Raw genomic sequence first — 6,261 nt, forward strand, 5'->3', positions numbered from 1 at the left:
AAACAGGGTCTTGACTCTTCATTGACATAATCCAATAATTTCTGTTCTAGCGTTCGTTATGATATGAACATTGATTTTTCTGAACTGTCCTGCCTTTTATTTAACCTTAAAAAAACAACACTGGCATCTAGTGGTCATTTCTGCTAATTCTAAAGAAAACCTTTAATGTAAATATCACAAAGAATACTAATTTCCCAATGTATATTATGGTTTTCAAAAAGTCTGGCTTGCTTTACCCATCCTATGAGATATGACTATAAAGTAGTGGCCTTGGATGGGAGGAAAAATTCCAAAAATTACACATCCAAATTAGTACCATCTTTCAATCTAATCATTTTAGGAGTATACACTTAATTTGATTTTGTTGGGTGTTATATCAAACATTCTGGGTGGTAAGCACACAATGTGATATGTAGATAATGTATAGAATTGTACACTTGAAACCTATGTAATTTTACTAACCATTGTCACCCCAGTAAATTTAATTAAAAAAAAATTCTTAGGACTTTTCTTGGCATTTTCCTACACCAGAAAATTAAGCCTTTTACTTTAGAAGCATGCCTTAAGTTTGATCCATATGAAAACATTTATTTATTTATTCCCCAGCAGATTTAATGCAAACAACAAATACCTTTAAATGCTGAATTGGCACCATTAAGCACAATTCCAAAGAATAAGATTCATATTCAGGGTTAATTTCAAAAGTTGTTTGAGCCAGTAGCATCATGGTTTTAGTAAGTATATCACCTTTAAAAACAGGTTTTTGGGTACTACTAGTTGGGAGCTATTGGGAAAAGAAGCATCTTACTTGATTTATGCCTCATTTGGCAATGGGGACCTTTTCCAAGCTATAAGCTATTGTATTAATTTTCCATTGCTGCATAACACATTACCCCAAAGTTTAGCAGCTGAAAACAATAAACATCATCTCAGTTTCTGTGGATCAGAAATCTGGAAGAAGCTAAGTTCAGTGGTCTGGTCTAAGGTCTCTCCCAAAGTTAGAGTCAAGTTGTCAGCCTAGGCTTACAGTCATTTCAAAGATCCCCTTCCAAGTCCACTCATGGGGTCATTGACTGGCCTGTTTCTCAGAGACTGTTGTAGGAAAACCCTTGATTCCTTGCTAGGTGTTGGGATAAAGACTTCCTTCAGTTCCTTGCCATGTGGGTATCTTCATAGGGCAGCTCATAGCTTGAAAGCTGGCTTCCCCCAGAGCAAGTGATCCAAGAAAGTGCATGCCCAGGATGAAAGCCACAATCTTTAATAACCTAATCTTGGGTTGCCATATTCTGTATATTACAAGTGAGTCACTGGGTCAGGTCCATACTCAAAGGGAAGAGTATTAAGCTTCATTTCTTGAAGGGTGGGATATCAAAGAGTTGATGGATGTGTTTTTAAAACCACAGCCATATTGCCACAACTGTGTGTATATGTGTGTGTGTGTGTGTGTTTACAAGACAGCATTGGTGTTTTGATCTTCCAGTTTTTCAAGGTAAGATTTTAGTCTTTTGCAGGCAGATTTCAAAGCATGGTTCCCTCTAGATAGCATCATTTTCCTTTCTTGCATCACGTGTACATATATTGACTTTCAAAAATGTTTCGAGGCTAGAAAGTTGTAGAGTGGAATTGACAGCTAGATTTGTTTGTTTATAGGGTACTCAAACAGGTAAGTAAGGCACTATTAGTCAACTCCCAACTTTTGGTTAGAATAATTTAAGCAACTTAGAGTTTTTTTATTTGACCTTATTCAGGTTTCAGAAACTGGGAAATGTTGAAGATACAGAGGGAAATTTTTGATGAGAGAAGATAATCTATATCCACAGTGTCCAATATGGTAGGAACTAGCCACATGTGGCTATGCAGCATTTGAAATGTGGCTAGTCCAACTGAGAAACTGGATTTTTTATTTTTTTAAATTTTAAAACTCAGTGTGGAGTATTTTTCTGTTAAACAGATCTTTTGTTTTGAGAGGACTACATTTCACTTTAGTCTTTGAAAATTTAGTGTCTGAGTTGAGATGCACTGTTAATATGAAATACCAGATAGCAAAGATCTATTATAAACAGGGAATGTAGGCTGTTTCACTAATTTTTTATTTTGATTACATATATTTTTATATGACATTGATTTTTGATACATTGGGTTAAATAAAATATAATTTTATCTTTTTCATTTTTAATGTGGCTACTAGAAAATTTATAATTGTATATATTGGCTCATATCAATATTAAGATTTTAAGTGGGCAAAGGGCATAGATCGTACAACCAAAAGGAAAAAATAAGTTAAAATATTGAGGCTATTACTGTTTTAAAAAAAAGATTAAAACAGTAGGATATTTAGGGGGAAAATGTATGTTCAGTGCCCAAAATATACATGGTTCCTGCCCTCAGAGAATCTACAGTCTAGATCGAAAACTGACCAAAAGCAGTAATAATGTTTTATTAGAAGTACTGGCTGTTACAGGGTACATCTAACCTGGTCTGGGTGGTCAAAAATGTCTTCCTTGAGACATTTGAGCTGAAATCTGAAGAGTGGCAGACATTTTGCCAGCAAAGTGACAAAAATATAGGCAGCCAGGCCAACAGCATGACAAGTTTGAGAAACTGAAAGCAGTTGAGGATGATGAACATGGAATGGAGGGGGCTATAGGAGTGAGATGAATCTGAAAGGGTCAGCAGAGGCCAGGGTGAGGGCCAGAAGCAGTGCTGGGTGGGCTTTTCCAGCCATGTGAAAATGTTTGGACCATTCCCAAGGACAAACAGGAAGCCACCAGTTTTTTCTTACCTGGATACGCTGGTTGTGTTGCCTTAAAACCCCCCAAATTCTATTGGCTTACTTATTTGCTAAATAGTCATCAGTGATTCACCTAACCTGATAGAGCAGTCACTGGAACATTGCCAGCCATGTGTCACAGTCAAGAAGATAGTATAATTAAAAGTGCACTGTCTTTTAAATTTGACCTGAAATTGATACCTGTTGACTTCTGTTTACATTTCATTGAACCTAGCAAATGACAGAGCTATGTCCAACTTTACCTGGGCAGAAGACTACAGTCATACCTTTTGCCCAGAAATGAGTCAAAATATTTGTGAATAGCTCTAATGACTATCACAAGCCACACTTTCAATTATTAAATATTTAATTTTACTCTCCCTCAAAATACATCTACCATGGGAGACAACCTCAAAGTCCCAGCTGGTCAGGCATTGAGCTAAAATTCTAGGATATGTGGTTATCTGTCCTCTACACAGCCAGTATACAGTGGTGAAAGAGACAGGAAAACTGCAGGAAACACTTCCATTCAGAAAGGGGAAGAAAAAAGTCACTAGTCTGTAATAATTGTGAAATGTTCCTGGGGAGACCATTTGAGGGCCCTCTAAGGGGATTGTACTTTGTAAGGCTGATTGGGAAGGGCTCCCAATCCACCGTTTTCCATGACCCTTGGCTTCATCCCTGATTTGCTGGATGCAGTCACCTTTTATCCTTTTATTTCTGCTTTCAAACTGTTTTTTTCCTTTTTCTTTTACCTTGACAAATATAATCTATAGTAACCATGGTACTAAGATTCTGTTTTCCAAGCTCTTCATCTAGGGCTTCAAACTTAGTACCTTTCCTGCCCTGTAAGTTATCACATGTGACAGTTTTTTGTTTTTTTTTCCCCTTTTTTAAATTAATTTTTTTTATTGGGGTGACAATTGTTAGTAAAGTTACATAGATTTCAGGTATACAATTCTGTATTACATCATATCATCTATAAATCCCATTGTGTGTTCACCACCCAGAGTCAGTTCTCCTTCCATCACCATATATTTGATCCCTTTTACCCTCATCTACCACCCCTCTCCCCACATACATGACAGTTTTAATAGAGGTATTGGTATCCCTCCAGCCTCCAATGTCAGTTCCTCCAGTCACTTTCCTGTCTGACACCACTGTCCATCCAGCTCCCAAGCTGGAAACCCATGTTTTTATTCTTGACTCCTTTTCTCCCTCATCTTCTACATCAAATCTGTAGATCCTACCAATGGATTCCATCAATTCTCTGTCACTATTAGATTTTTTAAAAATTTGATACAACGGATTTACCTATAAGTCAAGACACTCCTGTAAGTGCAATCCTAATACATCTTTGAGGTGTGGTCATTTTACAGATGAAGAAATAAAGGTAGGGAGAAGTTAAGCAACTTGCCCAAGGCACAAAACTATTAAATGGCAGGACTGGGATTCAAATTCCTAGTCCATGTGCTTAACCTTGTACTCTGACCAGAGCCTGTTCTGGCCTGTTTGGCTTGGACTGCCACGATGACTGTGCTCCCTGAATACACTTAGTCCACCAGCGGCCAGGTCAGTGCTTCTGAACATTCCCAACCTCAGTTTGGGGAAATGGCAGCTGCTGACATTATCCCACGTTGGCCTACTCCTGAGGCACCTCTTCCTCTCTGTATACCAGCCTCTGGGCTATGGCCTCCTCCCAAATCACCAACCCAAAGCCGTCACTCCCACTCCAAAGGATTGGGGATCGTACAATGAACAAAGATAACCATTTTGTTGTTGACTGACATTGTTCACAGAAATCTGCCTCTTATCCCAACGGAATTTCTTAGGGGCCTTCCCAACCTTGTTCTTCCTGTTTCTTGGGTTTTCCAAACAAAATCCTTTTCATATTGTTATCCACAGTGTGTGGCTTTCTCTTTCACTTTGTCTTTCCCACACCCATCCCGGCTTGCCCAACGCTACTTTATGTGCCAGACAGAAATCCTTCCAGTGTTTTTTGAACAGAAGAACCATTCCTAGTCTGGTTGGGTTTGAGTTCAATGCAGACATTTTACATTGACTAAGATTACTCCTCACCAGCCTTAGAAGTTTTTTTTCTAGGTTTCCTTCCCACACCATCTAGGCCAGTGGCCCAACTATTCCTAAACACATCTTTAATGCTTGCCATGCATGGTAAGACGTAAGTGTCCCCCTAATCCCTGCTCCCTGTCTCCCTCTCTGTGTTAGGCATTGATCGTTTTTGGTTATCTTTCTCCCTTTTGATATGGCCAATGTTTCTTATATTTCTGTTTTTATAGATAAAGGGTCCTACTATATAATTTTGCACCTGGTTTTTTTCTCTTCGAGTTTCTATATCAGCATATAAGGGATAGTCTTCATTTTTAAAACATATCCAATTACATATATCAGAGTTTAGTTTTAGTTGTCCTGGCATGCATTGCTGCAATGGAAATGCGTCTCCATGTTTGCTTTAATTCCAATAGCAGTGACTTCAAGTTTTGATTGAGCCTCCTAAGTTACGCTCCTACGAAGCCAGTTTGAGAATAGTATGTCGCTCTTCTCCCCTGCTAAAAACTTTTCAAGGGGCAATGCAAAAGAAAGAACGTGGGTACTACCACCTAAAACCAGAGGCCTCTTTAACCTCTCTGGGCCTCATTTTTCTGCCTGTGAAGTGAAGCGTTATCTTGCGTCTCAGAATGGTTGTGAGAATCCAGAAACTGCTTCGGTGAAGGCTTGGCTCCAGAAGAGGCCTGGATGCCTTTTAGTTTGAGTGACCCAGGGCCCAGGCCAAAAGCTCAGGCTGAATCGCCTACAGGGGCCCCTCCCCGGACTTGTAGATGAGGACACTGAGGCACAAAGATCACCAAAGGTATGGTCAAGCCACACAACGTTGGCAGCAAAGCTAGCTCTGGCTTGGGTCTGAGCTGCTGCCAGCGACCTCTGGATGTGGTCAGCTGGGGACCACCTCCCTCCTCTCCCTTCTATCTATTCCTTTCGCCCAACTCCCCCCCACCCGCACCAACACAGGAACTCACACACTCCTCACTCGCGTCAAGTTAGACCTGATGCCCGGGGCGCCTGGGTGGGGGAATTATTCCTGGACAAGTAGAGGTAGCTGCCGCCGGCGTCAGTCTCGCTCCCAACCGGGGGTGGGAGGGCGCCTGCGGGCCCTGGGGCTCCCGACCTCCGCGTCCTTCCTAACTGCTGGGCCTCAGACCGTGCGCCCTCGGAACTCGCCTTGCGACCAGTGAGTGTGAGTGGGACGGGGGTTGTCATAGGTACGTTGCGTGGTGTACACATTCTTGTGTAGACGTGGGAAACGTGTGCGCTCTAGATGAGGGTGTTCACGGAGTACGCGGCCCTTCCGCATGGTACGGCCCGGTCTTCCTCAGCCTCCGCCCGGACTTGCACAGCCGCCTGGTGTGGAGTCGGCGCGTGCGCGACTCCGCCCTAGACTCCGCCCCTGCCATGGGAGTCCCGCCCTCGCC

Source organism: Rhinolophus hipposideros (assembly GCF_964194185.1).
Source record: "Rhinolophus hipposideros genome assembly, chromosome: 21".
NCBI lineage: Eukaryota > Metazoa > Chordata > Mammalia > Chiroptera > Rhinolophidae > Rhinolophus > Rhinolophus hipposideros.